Source organism: Falco biarmicus, chromosome 1, assembly GCF_023638135.1.
Source record: "Falco biarmicus isolate bFalBia1 chromosome 1, bFalBia1.pri, whole genome shotgun sequence".
NCBI lineage: Eukaryota > Metazoa > Chordata > Aves > Falconiformes > Falconidae > Falco > Falco biarmicus.
The window spans coordinates 108,711,939-108,732,481 of NC_079288.1; the positions used below are offsets into that span (position 1 = coordinate 108,711,939).

At 48.2% G+C, this 20,543-nt stretch overlaps 1 long non-coding RNA gene across 5 annotated transcripts; it reads right to left on the reverse strand.

Moving 5' to 3' along the window:
* Nucleotides 1-57: 57 nt before the first annotated feature.
* LOC130158457 (uncharacterized) lies at nucleotides 58-19,776 on the reverse strand. Of its 5 annotated transcripts, none has more exons than XR_008825309.1 (2): nucleotides 19,708-19,776; nucleotides 58-888 (listed from the first exon to the last, which is right to left on the reverse strand). It is a non-coding gene; the product is annotated as an uncharacterized LOC130158457 (long non-coding RNA). The 5 variants fall into 5 exon arrangements; XR_008825298.1 differs by lacking the exon at nucleotides 19,708-19,776 and adding an exon at nucleotides 19,464-19,602; XR_008825315.1 differs by lacking the exon at nucleotides 19,708-19,776 and adding an exon at nucleotides 16,976-18,705.
* Nucleotides 19,777-20,543: the final 767 nt, after the last annotated feature.

Here is a 20,543-nt window from a genome sequence, read left to right on the forward strand (position 1 = left end):
GACTATGTTTTCCCTGGTGGATGTCAAGAAAATGAATGTGTAAGATGCTACAACAAATGAGGTCACAGATCATTTTGTATTTATATAGAGTTCCCATGTACATTTGATTCATTTTATTTCTGGCATGTATGCAGTTGACTGAGCTAAAGTTCTCCAGAAACAGAAGCTGTTACACTACAGGCTAAACATTACTTGAACTAACACAAACTGTCTTTAACAGACAGATGTACTTCAGACTTCAGCTCAGCACCAGTGGAGTTATGCTGTTGCAAAACAAGATGATAAATAAGCGATTCAGGCTCAAGTAGTTCGACAGTGCAGGAGGTCATAGGAGAATTGAATGGATGGTTATGATGATGATAAGATTATTCTTATTGTTGCATTTTCTAATTTAAGGTTAGTGAAAAACAGATTTTGACGTTGAGGTTTGGAGCATGTTGTGGATGTTAGTAATGTTCTGTCCTTGGTGTTCTTACCTGTGTTTTGCCTTTCTGTCTTGCCAGCTTTGCTTTTATTGTGTGGCTCCCTAAAGAACCCAGCTGCAGTTGTGCTTTTTCCCCTGTACTTCTGCCACAACAGAAGGTGCCTCAGGAGACAGGAGGAATGACAGCTCTTGATGGAAGACAGAGATGAGGAGCAGTTAGCCTGGGCTGGGTAGATGGAAGCACTTTTCCCCAGCTACCGCATCAGAGTGGAGGTGCTGGTGAGCACCTCAGAGAGACATGTAGGCAGAAGCAGCAGCATCAGAGTGAAAAAGAAAATTCCCAGATATACGATAGTTTTATCCATTTTTTAGTCCAAGTGATGAATTTTCACCATGTCCTCACAGCTGCCCCTTCAGGCTTTGAGAAAGGTGAGTTTGGCCACCCCAACGCCTGAATGTATCATCTGTTAAAAGAAAGGGAAAAAAGTAAACTCAGTGCCTCAGATCTTTGACTTTGTATATAAAGGGGCGTGGGATGGATGTTAAAGAGTGTAAGCCTGTAAGATTTTGCTTTGAATGAGAGGAAACTGCTGTCCTGACATTTAGAGAATCTGTGATTTCCAGGCAGGATGTAACAGGTCTCGCTTGCAATGAAAAGCATCTGAGATCCCTTTCTCCCCCCACTACTCAGTAAGCTGTCTCTGAACAGACAGCTTCCCCCTGCTGTGGTCCCCAAGGACCTTGCGGTGTAGTGGCGAGAACTTTTGTCTTTATTTGACAAAGTGGAAGCTGAAATCCTGAGAGATTGAAGCCCCTTGGTGATTTGTGAAGTCCCTCTAGAGAGCTGTGTATGCTTTTTAGGTTTAGACACCTTTGACAGTTTTACAATTTGGCTTCCTCAAGGCTACGTAGAAAGTGAGGGAAAGAAGAGACAATGAAAGGCAGCCTTCTCAACTGTAGCGTAGCACACTGCCCAGAATTCATCCTCCCTTCTCATTTTTTGCAAGGCAGCTCAAGGGCAAGACTGGCTCTTGAGATCCTTGTGCTTGAACATTCTAGCACAGTTATTTTGTTTCCTGGCAAGGGCTGAGCATTTCTAATTCATTTTACTTCTTGATCTAGGACTAAACAAACAGGGGTAGATCAAGTGATATGGACAGGCACACACACCTGAATATGCGTGTTACAGAATGCTGTTCCCCAGTTTGTTTCTCACCACTAAAGTGGCTGCACATCCACACCCAGATAAATGGTTCCTATGGACTTGGTGCTCTTCAGGTGTGTAACTGTTGAGGGGAAAGGCCAAGGAAAATGGATTTGCACCATATGTTTAACATATTTTGCATGCGGTGCAGTTTTAGGGAGAGGGGAGGCAGTGCTAAAGTCATAGAATGCACCATCAGTAAACCCAGGTAATTCCTCCCAAAGGTGGAAAGCAAGGAGGAGGTTGTACAGAGAGCATATGTGGTGATGTGAAATTAAACACATCATAATCGTGCACAGCCACAACTGGTCTTCCTCAAACCTTTATGTCCCTTCTGGCTTGGGAACCTGTGTTACTTCCAGGTGAGAGGGCCTGGTGTTACTCTGAGACTCACCACAAATTCACTCAGTAAGTGGGACCAGGAGGGAATGATCGAACAGTCAGAAGCATCTTTTCCCCTCAGGAGTCAGCGTCTCTGCTCTTGTCACCCTCTTGTAATCAGAGGCAAGAGGCGAGGACCTGGTTCTTCTGTACATTGTGTGCAAGATGATACTACACAGGGAGTTAACAGGTTCAAAGCAAATCAGTTTGCACACCAGCCACAGAGAAGGTGAGTAATTATTTTCTCTCAAATCCATGATCCATTGTTTGCCACATAAATATTACCTGGTGATTTATTTTGGGGACAGCAACAAGACAGCAGCAAGAAAGGGTGGTCAGGCATTGGAACAGGCTGCCCAGGGAGGCGGTGGAATCACCATCCCTGGAGGTATTTAAAAAACATGTAGATACGGTGCTTAGGGACATGGTTTAGTGATGGACTTGGCAGTCCTGGGTTAATGGTTGGACACTGATGATCTCAAAAGTTTTTTCCAACCTAAATGATTCTATGATTCTAATATTTACACAAGTGTTGAGGTGCATCTTTTGGCAGAACTCCCAAATGTGAGCTTGATGTCTACTGAAAATCCAAGCCCACTTCCAGCTTAGCAGGTGGCATCCCCCACGTGTCCTAATGACACCAGGCCCAGGAATGGACCAGTGGATTAAAAGGTGAACCCTACGGTACGGTCAGCCTGTGCACATCACTACTTCTGATGGTCCTAAAAGTCAAGACAGGAGCCCACACAGCCTCGCACCAGAGACACAGGCTGTTGTCATTACCAAGTAACAGCAGTAAAAAAGCTCTGTGTTTTCTGCAATCGTCTGTCTTTTCAGGCAGGGCCACTAGCATTATCTCAGCTTTTGTCTTCCATTTTTTAAGTCCATATGATTTGCACAGTGTCCGACTTTCTCCTGCCCACTGGCATTAGAGGAAGCTTGCAGATTTGGGCCCAGCCTGCCCAAATAATAGCTCAATGGTTTTCAGGTTCCTTCAGCTTAAAAACTACCAGGATGCTGCCATTTGTATTTTATTTATAGAGGCAGAGAAAACAAACAAACAAAAAAACCCCCAACCATATTCTCACTGTATCCTATCTGAATGTTTTTAAAGCTATCCTTAAAAAGGCCCTTAATGTTACTAGAGCTCAGAGGCCAGAATTTGGCCTGTCCCAGGTTTCACAGGCTGATGGCAGCCGGTGACTCGCTGGTTTCCCTGTGTGGTACTTGGTTTCCCATTTGCCTGCTGCAACAAAGGAAAGAAAAAATTTTGAAAAGGAAAAGAGCATAGTTCTTAAACCACAAGAACTGCCCTAGGGGCAGGTCTAATACCTACAATTACTTGAAATTCAGTCAATCAGAGAGAGTTTAAAGTAATTTCTGACTGTATAGTTTCAGTATAATGTCATTAGAGGGACCCTCCAATTAAAGTTTTTTAAATTACTCATTTGCAAGATGTTCCTTTAGCAATGCTATGATTAGAAGTGCTTTCAAAAGCAACCCAAAAGGCTTGCGTTCAGGGCTTTACTCTTTCCAATCTCTTTTATTTATTCTGGCTTGTATCTTTCCTCCAGACCTGGAGCCTCAGAAGCTGCAGATCAGCACACCTCTACAGGAAGCACTGAAGGTAAGTAGATCTGTATCAGCTGGAGGTCTGGTCACTGTTTTGCTCACTGGCAGTAGAGAAGAATGGTTGTATACAGAAACAGATGCACAGACTCGGCTGTAGTTTAAGAGTACACTTGCCAGATTTGTCAGTGTTTGCCTGTAACTCGGGTACCATCTGACCTTCTCGCTATCTTTCTTCTTGGAATCACAAGGAATAGAAAACCACTCACTGTTGTGGTACTCACAAAGGCTCCGTCTTTAGGATTTTTATTGAAGCAGAGCTCACTGTGAGGCCTGGCCTAAGACAAGGGCTGCCATCCCAGAAACATCCCCCAACAATGACACAGCTGTCACAGAAATCACAGGCTGAACATCCTTTGACTCAAATACATAGAAAAAAAAAAATCAGAGTGGTTAAGTCAATGAGGGAGAACAGTGCTGGAACATAACTAGATATACCGTGAATGATACGCATCTTTACTTCACTTGTAATGGTTTTGGAGCCTGGGATTTCTTTCAGCTTTGTCACGGGCATGAAAGGTTACTTTTTTGAGTGACTCTGAATGTTTATGTTTCAAGATAATTTAGCAAGATTAATGGAAAACAAATTTGCCTGACTAGACAAGCACGTGAATCAAAATCAAAGGCCAAAAACATCAGTCCAAACAACAAACCGCTAATAATCCAGCCTAGTTATGAAGTCTGGTGCTTCTGGGTGAAGCTCTCATCCTATCCCCTCAGAGGACTGAGCCATGGAAAGAGATACTTGCATTTAACAGTTGTTAAGATCCTTCTTTTGATTAATCATGACTTAGTTTTTTCTTGTTGGATGTCCATTGCAAGACTGCAGCTGTCATATGCGACATCACCTCTTTCCTTGGACTAAAATGGGGACAAGCTGTGTCCATACTAGTAATGCTTTTCAAAAAAATGTGTAAATGCTGGACCATGACTGGCCTGCCTACTTTAGTGATGCTGTTTCTTCTATGATGTGAAAAAGCTATGTTTTCAATCACGTCAGAATTTATTTCCCCTTAAACTGTTTGGGTTACGCCCATGTCTGTCCCACTGGAGAGAGACAGGTCAGGATCATTTCTCTCCCACACCACGCAAGAAGCTGTGAGATTGGGAACACTGGAAGGGACGCATCCGCTGACTGTGGCAGCACAAATATTACCAACTTGTGAATCCTCATGAGGGAAGCAGGTGCACTCATGTTCATAAGCACAAGGTCTAACAGGAGATTCACCATCCCTCATCAAGAGAAGTAAGTTTTTATCTGCAATAGGATTCACTAGTTGTTAACTTGCTTTACCCATGATTTTCTTTTTACCTTAACCCTTCAGCCATGGTTGTTCACCTGTTAATTTTTTTTTTTTTTACAAGAATAAGGGGTTCTGTCTTTCCTTTTCATGTACATGGTAATGAAAACAGTTGAATCAAACATATGCAACATAAAGCTAAAAATACCCTTTCTACTGCAAGGGATCACTGAACCTTCTGTGCTACTGAGGGAACACTATACCCATGCTATAACATATCTCTTGGTAGGTGCTTAGATATTTTGGCTGATGTTGAGGGTCATATAAACCGCTTTCTGGATGCAAAGCATGCAGTGTTGAGACTCGGTTTGCCACGGTGATGGCCAGGCATCAGGGTCAGTTGCATCCTCCTGGCTGCGACACCCTGGCTTCCTCACAAGGGGCTTTTTCAGTGCAGACAATGGTACAAGGGAGCAGCCAAGCAGCAGAAAGGATCAGTCCGAGGCAGAAAGGATCAGTCCGAGCCTGTGTGAAGAATGCGGCCCCAACAGGCAGCACCAGGGGACACTGACACAGTAGGAAATGTCAGGTGAGCGCTCTGAGGCAGGCAGGCCATGCTCCAGGGCTATCTGGCAGGGTCAGGTACGCAGGAGCATCTCAAACACATGTGAGCTGAGGAACCTGTGCCTGGCTGTGGCTGAGGAGAAGTATGTGCCTTGCTTGTGCCTTCTGGTGCTGGTGCCAGTCCTGGCTGTTGCAGGGTGGTTTGGGGCTGGCACCGCTCCCAGGAAGCGGCCCTGGCTGCAGTGAGGTCGAGGTGATGGCCATGGCTGTGCCTCACGTCTCTGTTGCGCCTGGCTGTTGCTCGGGAGGGAAATGACTTCGCCTGTGGCTTCTGTCTGCGTTGCATGTCCTGCTGCAGGGTGGTTTGGGGCTGCGCCAGCAGCACCCCTGGGCAGGGGTCCTGGCGGTGGTGGGGGCAGGTGCCCCATGGTCCTGGGACTGGTTGCTGTGGGAGGAGGCTGAGGGAAGCTCTGGTGCCAGAGCTGTCCCAGGGCAGCTGCCCCCAGTGCCATCAGCCACCACCCAGCCCCTCCCTGGCGAGCGCTGGTGTGGCTCTCAGCCACGGCTGGGCCAGGGACAGCCCCGTCCTGCATCCCTGCGGGGCTTCTGGTTGTTCTGGGCCCCTCCTGAAGTCCTCCTGGCTTGGTTCAGCTCTGTCTGATGTACAGCTCTTGGCTTTGCCAGGCCCAGCCCTGGGTGGGAATCAACCACCCCAGCCCCAGCGTGGCTCTGTGTCATTCTGTGCCCAAAATGCCCCTCGCTGAGCAGGGGGGTCTAGCACAGCGCTCGCTCTTGGCTGCTTTTCTGGGGAGAAACGTGTTTTCTCAGGCTGAGCCCCAGGCTCTCCTGTTGTCACCTCTCCCTGCCCTCCCCAGTGAGGGCAGCCTCTGCCGAAAGCCAGGCGTGGGCAGGAGGGAAGAGCTGTCCTTGCCCATGACGGGCATCTCCAGTGGGTGTTGTGGGGCCGTGCAGGGCACTCCAGGAGCTCTGACCAGCCAGTTTCACCCTTCACAGATACAGAGGAGACACCGCTGCCTCGTGCTGATACTGTAGGAATTTTATCAGTGTGTTTAACTGTAAAAATTGCAACTAATGTATCTGTTACAGGCATACAGGCCGACCTTTACAATGCCACATTATGTAGCAGAAGGCTGCATTGTATAGTTTAGCTACTATGTAGGTAAGAAGTGGTCCAAAACCAAGACATGAGCCAAGAGTGTTGAAACAGGGCCAGGAGAAAGTCATCAAAAGGGAAAAAAGAGAAAGATGAAGAAAGGATGATGATGTCCCAAACAACCACCAAAGGAGCCTGACCCATTGGGCCACAGATGCATAGTAAGAGTGTAAATATGATAAGTAGTTCTTGGAATGTAATGAATATGCTAAGTTTCTCAGAAATTTCATTAATATGTATAGAACAGCCAGACAAAATAAAGCATGACTGCTTTCTAACGCTCCAAACCAGGTATTGGGGAGTTCTGTCTCAGATTTTTAGGTATCAAATCGGCAATAAGGATGGGGGCCCTGCTTCTCCTGCTTCTGAGCTCGGACCGAGTACGGGATCACAGGATGCCCAGCCGGCACTGAGGATTTCTCAGGGACAACGCCATCCTGGCTCTGCCAGTCTCATGAGTGGAACCTCACTGGTAAGATAAAGGCATTATTTTGATTTTGAATTTTGATTTGAAGTCCTACGCATAAGTTGAGACGTGTTCCTGGTGTTGTAAGATGTCCCACAGAGTGTGTTAGGTGCACCTCTGAATTTGGCAGGGTCTGTACCTGTGTTCACATGGGTGACACGGGCACCTGAATTAAGACTCTTTGTTTGTTTGAGTCTGTGCCTGCGTTCTGTTATTATTACTTGGCTGTTACATTATTATTTGTGACATTTGTATTTGTGAATTTCGGTTGGATATAATATACTAAGAATGGGATGCAACATGTCTAAGCTGGAGAATGATATAATAAGGAAATCCCCTTTGGGGTGTATTTTACAGCACTGGAGAAATATTATAGGTCCACTGAGAGGTAGCACCAGGTGAGTGGACTTGATTAAATACTGTAATCAGCGGTGGCCACTTTATAAGTTAGAGAACAGCTATAGGTGGAACTTCAGATTACGTTCCTTTGTTATAATTGATGTTTTTTTTAAGAAGGGAAGTAAAATGGCACGAGGCTATATACTCTGGTATGGTTTTTACCTTACATAATCATCCCAAGAGGCAGAAAGTATGGAATTAATTTGGCACCGGGTGATCCTTTAGTGCTGTCATTAGAGAATTATGAGTTAATTTGTCAGGAGACCTCCAAGGAGATGTTGTTTGTCTTGTAATATAGGACAGAGGTGTTTGAAATTGGAAACTGGGGAAGAAAAAGGAAGGGGGGGGATGTTCAGCATTATAATGTCTGCCTTCCCAAGTAACCATTATGCATAATGGAGCCCAGCTTTCCCAGAGATGGCTGAGCACCTGCCTGCCATGGGAAGTGGTGAATGAATTCCTTGTTTTGCTGTGCTTGCATGTGTGGCTTTTGCTTTACCTATTAAACTGTCTTTATCCAAACCCACAAGTTTTCTCACTTTTTCTCTTCTGATCCTCTCCCCCATCCCACTGTGGGGGGGAGCAAGCAAACGGCTTCACAGTGCTTAGTCGCTGGCCAGGATTAAATTATGACAGTCCTTTTTGGAACCCAGTGTGGGGCATGAAGTGTTTGAGATAAGGACAGATTTGTTTGGAATGTGCTAGTTTGAATTTATAGCTGTTATTGCTGTTCAATTGTGTGGTTTCTGTGCTTGCCATGGGGCTTGCCTGCTGTAGAGTCTAGCGCTATTTGTGGCTGCTTTTTGCTTTCGCTGCTTGCTGTACTGCTTATCACCTCACAGTGCTGTGCCCAGGAACATTTTGATAACAGCAGTGGTGATGCACCTGGGCTGGCAAACAGCCAGGACATAGCTGCTGTGTCCATGCTGCTGTACTGGACAGACTTGAACCCCAGTGTGACAGAAACCACCTGAGCCACTGGAGCTTCTTACAAGAAACAGTGCAAGTGTATCAGTGACCTGACTGGAGCTGACTTTGGTACCCAATAACCCCATAGAACACACCACCTCTCTGCTTCTGAGCGACCCCTGTAACAGACAGAGCCCAAAGTCATGAACTAAACGGCATCTGTGGATAGACATTTTTCTAGGGGAATGATATCTGTGTATAACATCAAAAGATGGGAAAGAGGTGGTGGTCGTTAATGAGGTTGTCTTAGAAATTGTGACATGATGTAAATGGTATAGAATGTCTGTCCCGGTTTCAACTAAGAGTTGATTTTAGCTGGTGCAGTGCTGAGTTTTGGATTTAGTGTGAGAACAAGATTAACAATATAAAGTCAAGGACTTTTCAGTTTCTTGGGCCCTGCCAGCGAAATGACTGGAGGGGCATGAGAATTTTGGAGGGGACATGGTCAAGACAGCTGACCCAAACTAGCCAAAGGGCTATTCCATACCATGTGATGTCATGCCGAGTATAAGCTGGAGGAAGATCAGACAGAAATTAAGTTTTTGGTAGATACCGGGGCAACACATTCAGTAAACAATGGTATTTGAATTGTTGGTGCAACAGGGAAAGCCAAAGCAGCATCGTTCTTTACACCAATATAATCTAAAATAGGAAAACTCATCGGTTTTTGTATTTGCCAGGAGCCCCCAAACCTTTACAAGCAACAATCAAATTTAAGGGTGAAGATGTTAAAATGATGACTCCTGAAGGTAACTATGTTCATGTGCTGGTACTATTTTTACAGGAGGATAGAAAAGAGAATGGGGAAATCCCGATGGAAGTGGAGGACACAGTGATTCCCTCTGGTCTGGGCTGGAGAGATACGAGGCCAAGCCGGGCTAGCTGGATACAGTGTCAAGAAACACAACCCAGACTGGAAAGCAGACCATGAAGTACCTGGGGTTTGATATTTCCCAAAGACAACAAGCTCCCAGTGTTGGGCAAAAAGAAACAATTTGCCAACTCCCAGAACAACGGACTGTTCATAAACTGAGAATGTTTCTGGGAATCCTGGGATGATGCCAATTACAGATGACTGACTATGGACTATTAGTAAACCATTTATACGGACTCTTAAATAGATCGATGGGATCACATCTGGAGTGGAATGCAGCAGGAAGGACAGCCTTCAAAGAAGCTACACAGTCCCTCATGAATGCTCTAGTCCTTGGTCTTCCAGACTTAGAAAAACCTTTTGAACTGTTTGTTTATGAGAAAGAAGCCATTGCACTGGGAGTACTGACATAGAAATTAGGCTCCTTCAAAAAACCTGTGGCGTATTTTTCTAAACAACTAGACAACACGAGCAAAGGATGGCCCAGATGTTTGAGGGCCGTGGCTGCCACCATTCTGATTATCCAGGAAACTCAAAAATTTACTTTGGGACAAAGAATCACAGTTTATGTACAACATGACAGAAAGGGGAAACTGGAAAACAGATCTAGCAGCATGGATTGCAGCAGAAGAGAATAATCTGCCCTTGTTAGCCCTGGTTCCCTTACAGTCTCCACAATTACCTGAAACCCCAGTGTATGACAGAAGATCAAAAAGTGATTGATACCCAAAGGGGCACAATAAAAGAAAACAGGTGGGCCATTACTGAAGATAATAGAATTGTTCTTCCGCAACAAATAATGACTGAATTAGCCCAGAGAAAACACACTCACTTGGGAACTGAAAATTTAGTTAAACGTCTACAAAGATCAGTTTTGAGTAAAAATATGTAGAAAATTGTAAGGTCAATCACCAAACAATGTAAAATATGCCAAAGAAACAACCCAAAGACAGAGAATGGGATTCGATTTGAAGTTACCAGACAAGGACACTCTCCTGGGGACTGCTGGCAAATCAATTTTACTGAGGTACCCTGAAAGGAAAATCATAGATATTTACTGGCTTTAGTGGATACCTTTTCTGGGTGACCAGAAGCCTTTCCCTGTCGCACCAATAAAGCTAGTAAAGTAGTTAAGGTATTATTTAAATAAATTATTCCTTGATTTGGAGTTCCACAAAGCTTATCATCAGATACAGGACCACACTTTTTTGCAAAAACTGTAGAGCAAGTAAGCAAATGTTATAAGAATTACTTGAAAATGTCATATCCCATACCACAATCAAGTGGAAGGGTAGAAAGAATGAATCATACACTAAAATTGCAACTTCGAAAAATTTGTCAAGAAACAGATTTAAATTGGGTTTAGGCCTTACCAATAGCTCTATTAAAAATTAAGAGTACAACTAGGTAGGAAATTAAAATAAACCCCTTTGAATGTATGGAAAATACTGTCAGGTCCCAGATGTACCAACAAATGCAGTAATGGAAGGGGAATTCTCTTTGAAAAATTGTCTGATAACTTTAGGAAAAATAATTTTTTAATTTCAGAAATCTGTTACAGGTACCTGAGACAGGACTGGATTCTCCAATACTCCCCTTCCTGTCAGGAAACTGGGACTGCTTAAAAAGCTGGATGCTGGAACGATTGGAAAAAAACACCGAAAGGACCATATCAGGTATTGCTGACCATGAACACAGCAGTAAAATTAGATGGAAAAGGGCCTTGGATCCATTACTCCAGAGTAAAAAAGGCCCCTACACCCTGAATTGTAGAATAACAATCACCAATGAAGTTAAAATTTAGTAGACCAAATGTATAATCAGATATTATTAACTATAGAACTTGTAACTCAAGTGATCTTGATGTAGGGTGGGATGAAAATTTGTACCTAATGTTGGTCCAAAATGTTACTGATGCCTTAAACAGAAGCGATTGCTGGATTTGTACTCAACTGCCAACTTCAGGGAGGGGGCAAGGCCTACCTTTAATGGGAGTGCCCATACCAACCCTAATGAAATTAACAATCCAGAGTATGGCAAAGGACACCCTAAGAATCCTTGGTGGCAGAGTACCTTTCAAAAGAGAGCAGGGAAACACAGGTTACAATGTTGCTACAGTCAAAACTTGACCCTTTGTTTATACGGTCCAGGCAACAATTCTGTAAGCGCTAGTGACTTAAAATCTGGAGATGATGGGTGTAATAATCATGTAGCTAACAGAAACTATGAAGCCTTTATAGGCTGCTTCCCTCAGTGTAATAGAACCAAGTCATTTTGGAGACCTACATTAAGCCACAGGGACAGAAAAAATTAACTTGGTCTCCCGGTCCTGGCAGGAAGTGGTTGGTACTGGCCATGTGGAGAAACTGCTTATAAAGCATTACCCCCAACTGGCAAGGAGCATGTGCCCGTGGAGCCTTAGTTCCCAATCTCACAATAACAGCTCAATAATTGGATTAGAATCTTTTTCAAATGAACCAGAAGATGACTAAATGCTATTGCAGACAGACCCACAGCCTTCCATAGCTTTGCTAGATAGTTAGGAGTAAGTGACCTAGAGAAGACAATCGTGAATATATCAGCAGTAATACAAAATACTGAGAACAGGACCATGGATGCAATACAGGCACTGCAAGATGAAGTGTCTAGTTTATCAAAGGTAGCTCTGCAGAATCAAATGACTCTTGGTTTATTATTAGCCTCACGGGGAGGTGTTTGTACAGTTATTAATACAAGTTGTTGTACGTATGTGGATTAAAGTGGCAGAATTTCTACCGATTTACAGACAGACTGGGAAAAAACTAAAATTTTACATGAACAGGCAACGATGAGACTAATTGGGGATTCAAAGAAATTTGGCACAAACTCACCTCACAGCTACCTAATTTGCCCTGGTTAAAAAATTTGTTTATCGTAATTATAGCCGTATTGGGAATTTGCCTTCTCTCGTGTTATGATTCAGTGCTGTTAATTTTATGACAGAATTGTGTTGAAGATGCCAGTATAAATTAATAGTTTAAAACAGAATAAGTGTTACAAGGAGGATGTTTTGTTTTACACAAATCATCAAAAGAAAAGGGGGGATTGATACCGGAGGAATTTTATCAGTGTGCTTAACTGTAAATGTTGCAATTAATGTATTCATGACATGGCTGAGCTGTACAACAGCATATTATGTACTTTAGCTACTAGCAGAATGATGCATTCTGTAGTTCGCTATGTAGATAAGAACTAGTCCAAAACCAAGACACGAGCCAAGAGTGCTGATGCAGGGCCAGACAGAAAGTCATCAAAAGGGGAAGAAGAAGAGGAAGATGAAGAAGAGGATGAAGAAAGGATGAAGATGTCCCAAATAACCACCAAAGGACCTCTGACCCATTAGGCCACATGTGTAGTAAGAGTCTAGATATGATAAGTATAGTTCTTGGAACTGTAATGAGTATGCCAATAGCGTCTCAGATATGCCATTAATCTGTATAGATCGGCCATATAAAGATAAAGAGCAAAGCCTGTATGCACATTGGGTGGAACTTATCCCCTGCGCATCCAGCACCAAAAATAAAGCATGCCTGCTTTCTAACACTGTCTCCGATTTTTCGGTATCAATGCCACCGCCTTACCTGTGCGCTGCAGCCTGTGCCCCCTCACAGCATGGCTGCCTGGGAGAGCTGGGGGGAAGAGGCCAGGCCAGGCTCCTCGCTTGCAGAAGGACAACTCACCTCCCTGCTGCTCCTGGCTGTGAAGAGCTCCTACCTGCACCCACCTCAAAGTATGGATCTGGTTGATGGACACCCTGACTCCAGGTAATTTCAGCTCCAGGCAGGAGACATTCCTGCTTATAGGCACTCCTTCCTGTTACAGCTGCTGGTTACCTCAGCTCTGGCTATTAGAGGCTGCGGAGAGCAGATACTCCTCTGCTCTAACATGCTGAGAGTGCAGTTGCGGCTGATGGATGCCACAGCTTGTTGCAGCCCCAGCTAGTGGGCACTGCCGCTGTACGGCAGCTCTAGCACAACTGGACACTCCAGATAAGAGATGCTCCTGCTTGTTACACTCTTGTTGACGGACAGTCCAGCATATTATTACTCACAAAGCCCAAACTAATTTCAATTCCTGCTTCTTGCAGTTTTGGTTCCGGCTTCTACATGGTTTGTAATGAGGATGCTGCCGCTGCTCATTTCAGGTTCAGGTAATTTCAATTTCAGCTACTGGCCACTTCAGTTTCCTGTAGCTCTGGCTTCTTTCAGTTTAAGGTAATTTCAGGTCCAGGTTGTTGAAGCTCCAGCTTTTGCATGGCAGTTCTGCCGCCTTACAGCTCCAGCTGATGGCTGCTCGGGCTTGTTTCAGCTTCAGCTCCAGTTCATTCCAGCACTGGCTACTGGACCCTCAGGGTAAGAGATGCTCCTGCTTCATCCAGTTCTGGCTGATGGATGCTCTAGCTTGTTTCAGTTTCAGGTAATTCCAGCTCTATATTGCAGCTTGTTCCAGCTCACATTATTTGAAGCTCCAACTTACTTCAGCTCCCGCTTCTTACAGCTGTTTTCTTGAAGCTCCAGCTCTACGTTCCAGCTTGGCTACTGCACAGTTGGCATAAGAGATGCTTCTGCTTCTTAACTGCTGCTGCTCATCACAGCTCTGGCCGATGGACACTCGGGCTTGTATCAGTTTCAGATAATTTCAGCTCCAGCTCTATACAGCAGCTTCAGCTATAAGATCCTCCAGTTTGCTCCAGCTCCAAATGATGGACACCAGCTCAAATAACGTGAAGCTCCAAGTCATTTCAGGGCCTGCATCTTATCACTCTAGCTGATGGCTGCTCAGCTTGTTTTAGTTTCAGCTCCAGCTCATTCCAGCTCCACTTTGTTGAAGCTCCGCCTCCAGCCACTGGACACTTGGAATAAGAGATGCTCCTGCTTCTTACAGTTCCTGCTGATGGATGCTCCAGCACGTTACTGCTCAAGTTATTTGAAGCCCTAGGTTATTTCAACTCCTGCTTCTTGAAACTCCAGCTCTACACAGCAACTCTGGCTACTGGATGCTCCAGGAAGAGGTGCTTCTGCATCTTACAGCTCCAGCTGATGGGTGCTTCAGCTCAAGCTCATAGACACTCTTACCGTTGGATATTCTGGCGTGTTAATTGCTGCTCCTTCTTGTTACAAGCTAATTGCAGCAATCTGGGCTTTTGGCAAGGTTGTAAATCACTGTCATGACTTAAAATATTAATGGTCATAATTGTATGTTGTCTAAATATTGACTAATTATTTAATAACTATTCCAGTCATTGTACAAACCTTGAATAAAGAGTTAGAAAAAAGCATGTTTCCTCCCAGACACTAGCTCAGATGTTGAGCGGTGCCTTGTGCGCACCGGCCTCCTTAACTTCAGGGACCAATGCAACCATACTCCCACCCCCTCCATGTACCCTGCCCACCTGTCCCCCAGTGCCCTCCCACACTCTTGTCTCCCACCCACCCGCCTGCCCAAAGTTCCCCCCAGGCTTCCATTCTAGGGGCTGAAAACAGCACACAGCCTCCATTTCCACGTCCCAAAAATGCAGCACTTCTAGGTTTTTTTTCCTGAGTCCCAGAAAAGCAAAACTTGGTCTGCATTTTCAAGTTATGAAAACGCATGATGTAGTCTAAGCTTCAGAAATGTAATGCTTGCTAACTGGTTTTGAGCCCCCAAAACACAGCACTTGGTCTGTTTTCAAGCAGTGAAAATGCAGGACTCGGCCTTCAGAGCTTCAGAAACACAGGGCTGTGCTTTTGAGCCCCCAAACCAGCCCCCAGAGCTTGTTTTAAGGCTCCCAACACACAGCGCTTAATCTCTGTTTTCAAACAATGACAATGCAAGACTTGGTCTACATTTTTAGCCCAAAACCACAGCACTTCAGGGTTTTTTTCTGAGCTCCAAATCCACAGCATTTTACTGGGTACCCATGAAGAACATGTGCTCACCCTTGCCTCACAGTTCCATGCAATGACCTTTCCTTCTCTTGCAACAGCTGCTGCACAGGATGCAGAGCTCTGTGCCTCTGCCTGAAGGACAGCAGGACTCTGACCCCCACAGCACTACAAGCCACCAGCCCACCCCCGTACCCATCAGCTTTTCTCACCGAAGCGATGCACAGCAGTGTTCTGGACCGCACTGGAACTGGCTGGGCTCTGAGGCAGGCAGCCTGGGCAAACGGAGCTGCAGCTGCAAGGCAGCGGCCACAGAGGCTGCACCCCTGCTTACAGGACTGCAAATGCCCAGGACCGTAGGGCACTGGCTGGGCCCCGCGTTACGGGGCAGCACTTATCCCAAAGGCTCCTTCTCTCCACTTGGGGCACCCTGACCTGGACCCCCACGAACACGGCAATCACCCCACAAGAGCTGCCGGTAGAGCACCAAGGCTCCCAGACCCACAGCCTGCCTACAGGTAGACACACAAGGGGCCAAAAAGCTCATCCTTCCCCTCCAGCGACAGGAACACCCCCCAGCAGCCAGCCAGAACCCCAGCCCCGATGACAGGGAGGGCTCACCCAGTCCCACACATCTTGGCCCCATGCCTGTGAACACTGAGGCCAAAGATACCCACCTGATCACATGGGGTCCCTCCAAGCACCCCCTGCCAAGCAAGCAACACACCCCCCAAGGATGGGGCAGGTGGCCACACAGATGGAGACCCAGGCCCTGACTACAGGCAGGTCACTGCTCCCACACTCCTGTTGGGTGCCTTCACTCTGTCCAGGGAAAGAAGGGACAAGCCCAGACTCACCCTCCACTTGCCCCTGAGGCTGCAGAGCCCTTCTTCCTCTCCTGGGAAACTCAAACTAAGCTGCAGCAACTTGATCGGAGGCCGAAAGGACGAGCTCGCTCGCTCACACTAACATGGACAAGGGCAAAGGCAGGGACAATGATGACTTTCCAGAGAACAAAGAGAGCTAGCTCAGTGCAGCGCCCACCCGGGGACGCAGCCCCCACCCAGGGACGCAGTCCTAGCTGTGAGCAGGGAAGGAGCCTCAGACTTGCCCCAGGCTGCCCCGAGGCCAGGGCACTCGGCACTCAACGTGCCAAAGGACTTCACAGGTGGCCAAAGGGCAAATGCCATGACACATGCCCATGACATCCCCATAAGTGACACATGGGACATCCCCAAACCACCCTAGCGACAGGAGTGATGCTGAGCACGCCCCTCAGTGACAGGCAGAGCATCCATAGCTTCCCCAAATGACACAGAGGGTATCCACAACCCCCCTCAGTGACAAACGGCTCACCCAAAAACCTCCTCAGTGACACCCAGGATACCCAAAACGCCCTGGGTAAAGCATGAAGCACACATGGGGCCCCAAGCTCCCCAGGGCTCCCCCACCCACAGCTGCCAGGCATGTACCACAGCTTCTTGCCTGATGCCCATCCTGTCCCCCTGCTGCCTACCTAGCCTCAGCACCCAACAGTGCTGGGCATCTTTGCCGCACCAGGAAGTCTACAGCTCCCCGGAACCCAGCTTAAGGCCAGAGGCCCCCTCATTTCCTTTAATTGTCTTCTTTTTTAAATTGAAACAAGTGTTCTGTGTTCTGATATGATTTCCCCGGGGTTTCAACCACATGCATCCACTCAAGGCGATTTTTACATAAAAACACCCCATTTAATTTTTCTTACATTCACCTTGCCAGTTCACAGGCCAAGCATTCTAGCACCATCGTTCCTCTGCAGCAGCGCCCTATCCTGCATAGGAACAAGCAAGGAGCTATGAGAAAGTGAAGGAAATAAGGCTCTTCCCTGCGTGTTTTTAAGCATTTAGTTCACAGATCTTGCATACCTTTCGAGCTGGACAGGGGCTGCCATCAGTAGAAGGAAAGCGCACATTTTCCCTTAATCCAGGTCAGATTACGTGCCTGCAGGTCACCCCGAGGTCTTACCTGCTCCCCCGCCATGGGCTGCCACAGGTGGAGAAAGCTGCGGGAGCCCAGCCCCAGCAGCCCCTGGCCAGCACAGGCACCGGGCTAAACCATCTCTCCCTCCAAAACATTCGCAGGAGCCTCTGACACCCCAAGGCCGGCTGCTGACTGTGCCCTTTGGCTCACTCAGGTGAGTGACCACAGGAGGGAAAACTTCCTCCAAGCCTTCAGTCAGAGTAAAATTTCAATACCAAGGTGGCATTTGAGTATGCGTGTGTGTCACCATCATCCCTCCCAGCGCAGCAGGTGGGAAACGGGTTGCACAGAGACTCTGAAGACCCAACTGACTGCAGCAGCCCGAGGGCAGAGCAAAATGGGCTCTAAGTCTGACAGGCAAATTGGGGACCTATCCAGAAAGTCTGCTCCAGGGGACCCCAGGCTTGGGCTGTCAATAGCCAGGAGCCTTCACCACAGCCCCAGCAAGGCTCAGCAGGAACCCACAGCTCCATCATGAAGTACCTTCCCTGGAGAGCCTCAGCATTAAGAGCAAAATGGCCAACTCTCAGTGGGACTGGAAGCTCACATGCAGGCCCCGAGAGGGTGTCTTGCTACCAAGTTGCAGGTACCACACCACCCTAAAACACAGAGCCCATAAGTTCACTCTGCTGACCCAGACGTGCCTAAGAATTTATTTATTTTTGAAGGAGGAAGCTGTGTCCCAGCAAGTTTATGCCAGGCTGTGCTCCTGCAGCCGACACCGCCAGCACACACACGCGCGCACACACCCCTGTGCACATGCCCAACAGGACTACAACCCAGCTGTGCTTTGGCCTGTACATCTTGATGGCCAGGCAACCCAGTAGCCCGTGGCTCCAGCACCAAGCAATGCTAAACCGTAACCCCCTACAGCCCTGCTCCCACAAAGCACCAGAAACTTCACTGATGGCAACAGTCTGGAGGAGGGGACACCTTGATAGCAGTTGATGTGCAGGTACCAGCACTGCCGTGCCACACCACACCTGGCTGAGATGCCATCTCACTCTGTTTTCTAGGCCTGTGAGCAGGGAGCCCTGCACCTGCCAAGGAGGACATCTGCTTTGCAGGGGGCTCTGGGTCCCCCAGCACCATTGCCCAGACGATTCAGACAGCTGGCCATGGGCTTGCCAATACAAAGCCAAAGCAGCCACCCCAAGGCTTGCAGGGCAGGATGGCTCATCACTCTGCTCTGGAGTTACGGGGCAGAACAGCCCCCTGCAGCCCTCCCCAGGCAGCACTACAGCCCCACCGAGGCCTCCCAAGCTAGGAAGGGGCAAGGGGACCCTGGCAAGGAGCTACCAAAATGCACATCAACCACTGCTGCCCTACTGCCTTTTGGAAGCACCCGCTTTCCTCAGGCACCAGGCCTGCTCTTCTACTGAGGGCACTGCAGCACCCTGACTCAGCGCCGCCTGGAGCCCCACGTCCCCTGCCTGAAGCGCCCCCACCCCTCTGGGCACAGCTCCCCCACCCCTCTGGGCACAGCTCCCGCGGGCACAGCAGTGCTTCCAGGAGCTCCCAGCCTCGTTCTCTGACACCCACCCCACCCCCGCTTTGTAGCCATTACCTTACAGCCACCAGAACTTCACGACCATCCCACCCTACCCAGGTAATTATTGAATTGTCCAGCCCACAAAGCCCCAGAACCACCGCAGGACTCAGCACGCCTGAGAGTGCCAAGGTCCGCACCACACGCGCCTGCGTCTCCTTGCAGCAGCCCCGACGGCACCGAGGGTCCCTCACACGCAGCACCCGGGTTCCCCCCCACACACAGACACAGACACACACACACGCGCCGCCCGGGCTCCCCCTCACAGACACACGCGTGCCCTCACACTCTCTCACACACACGCACGCCGCCCGGGCCGCCTCACACACCGCCCATGCCCCCCCCACTCACTCGCGTACTCACACACACACTGTAACTAAGGGTAATTTGCTGATCAAATGAGGTTTTAACAAAAAGAATGATCTTGCTGCAACAGACTTGAGAACGTTCTGTCTGGCGAGAAAAGACTTAACCATGAGATTGCAAGACGTACTTTCTCCAAGGCAAATGTTAAACCATAATCTCATGTTACTATGACAACTTTTGCCTTTGTTTAGACCTTAGTGTAAAAATAGTTTAGTTTTGTAATATGCAGCTTCTTGCTACGGGACTGAGCATAACTGTTTGCTTAAAACCGGCCTTGAAGCTGAGCATAAAAGCGCTGTGTCACTTGTCGGAATTTGCGAGCCTGCATGGAGCTGCGCCTCCCCAGCCGCCCAGCGCCGGTTTTGCTTTCCTGCCTTAAATGAATACTTAGAATTTATTTCGGACTCTAGTTATTTCAATTCAACTATAACACGCGCCCTCACACACACCCACGCGCCGCCCGGGCCCCCCCACACTCACACCCCGCGCCGCCCCCCCCCCCCCCCCCCGCACCCAGCCCACCCCCCGGCTGCTGGGAAGCTACCTACAGGCGCGCCCGCCGCCCCCGTGCCCGAGCGGCCCCGGCGGGAACGGGCGGCCCCGGCGGGAACGGGCGGCCCCGGCCCCGCGGGTGCGCAGCGCCGGCAGCGGGGGGCTCCGCCCCGCCCTGGTCATTGAAGCGCCGCCCGCAGCGCTCTGGCTGTGCGGGGGTCGCGTTCCAGTTCTCCCTCCCCAGCAGCTCCGCTCCGCTCGGTTTTGTCTCCCCTGGCCGGGGGGAGCCGTTCCCGGCCGCGCCCAGCCCGCAGGGCACCAGCGCCGGGGCTGCTATCCCACCGCCGCCACAAAAGTCCTCTCCGTTGCCCTGCCCTGCCCTGGGGGCACGGGTATGGGCGGGGATCTCCCCAAGCCTAGAGGGCCACATGCTGCCCGAGGGTGCGTGATGTTGGAGCTGGGGATACACGTCCGGAGGGTGCGGGCTGAGGGGGCACAAGAGACGGGGGACAGGAGGCCGGGCCGCATCTCCTGGGTGTCCCCTGGCATGGGACACGCATGGTGATATAGTGAGAAAACCTAAAACTGCTGCAGACAAGCTGCACAGATAACAGAAACATTAACACCTGAGAAAGAGTGAGAGAGGTGCGAGCTTAGCACTGCGCTTCGAGAAGGGACGGTTAGTACCGATGTAGATGAGCTCAACAATACACATAACCAGCCTTCTGACCAGGACGTGCTAACTGCTAAAAGAAAACAAACTTAGGGTAAAATAATGGTGGTAGTAGTAGATCGGTGACTTCCTCCTACTCAAAAGATCCTACCCCGAAGAGGGTGGATCCCCGCTCGGGGATCATGCTGATACAGATTAAAACCAGCCCAGCGGGCATGT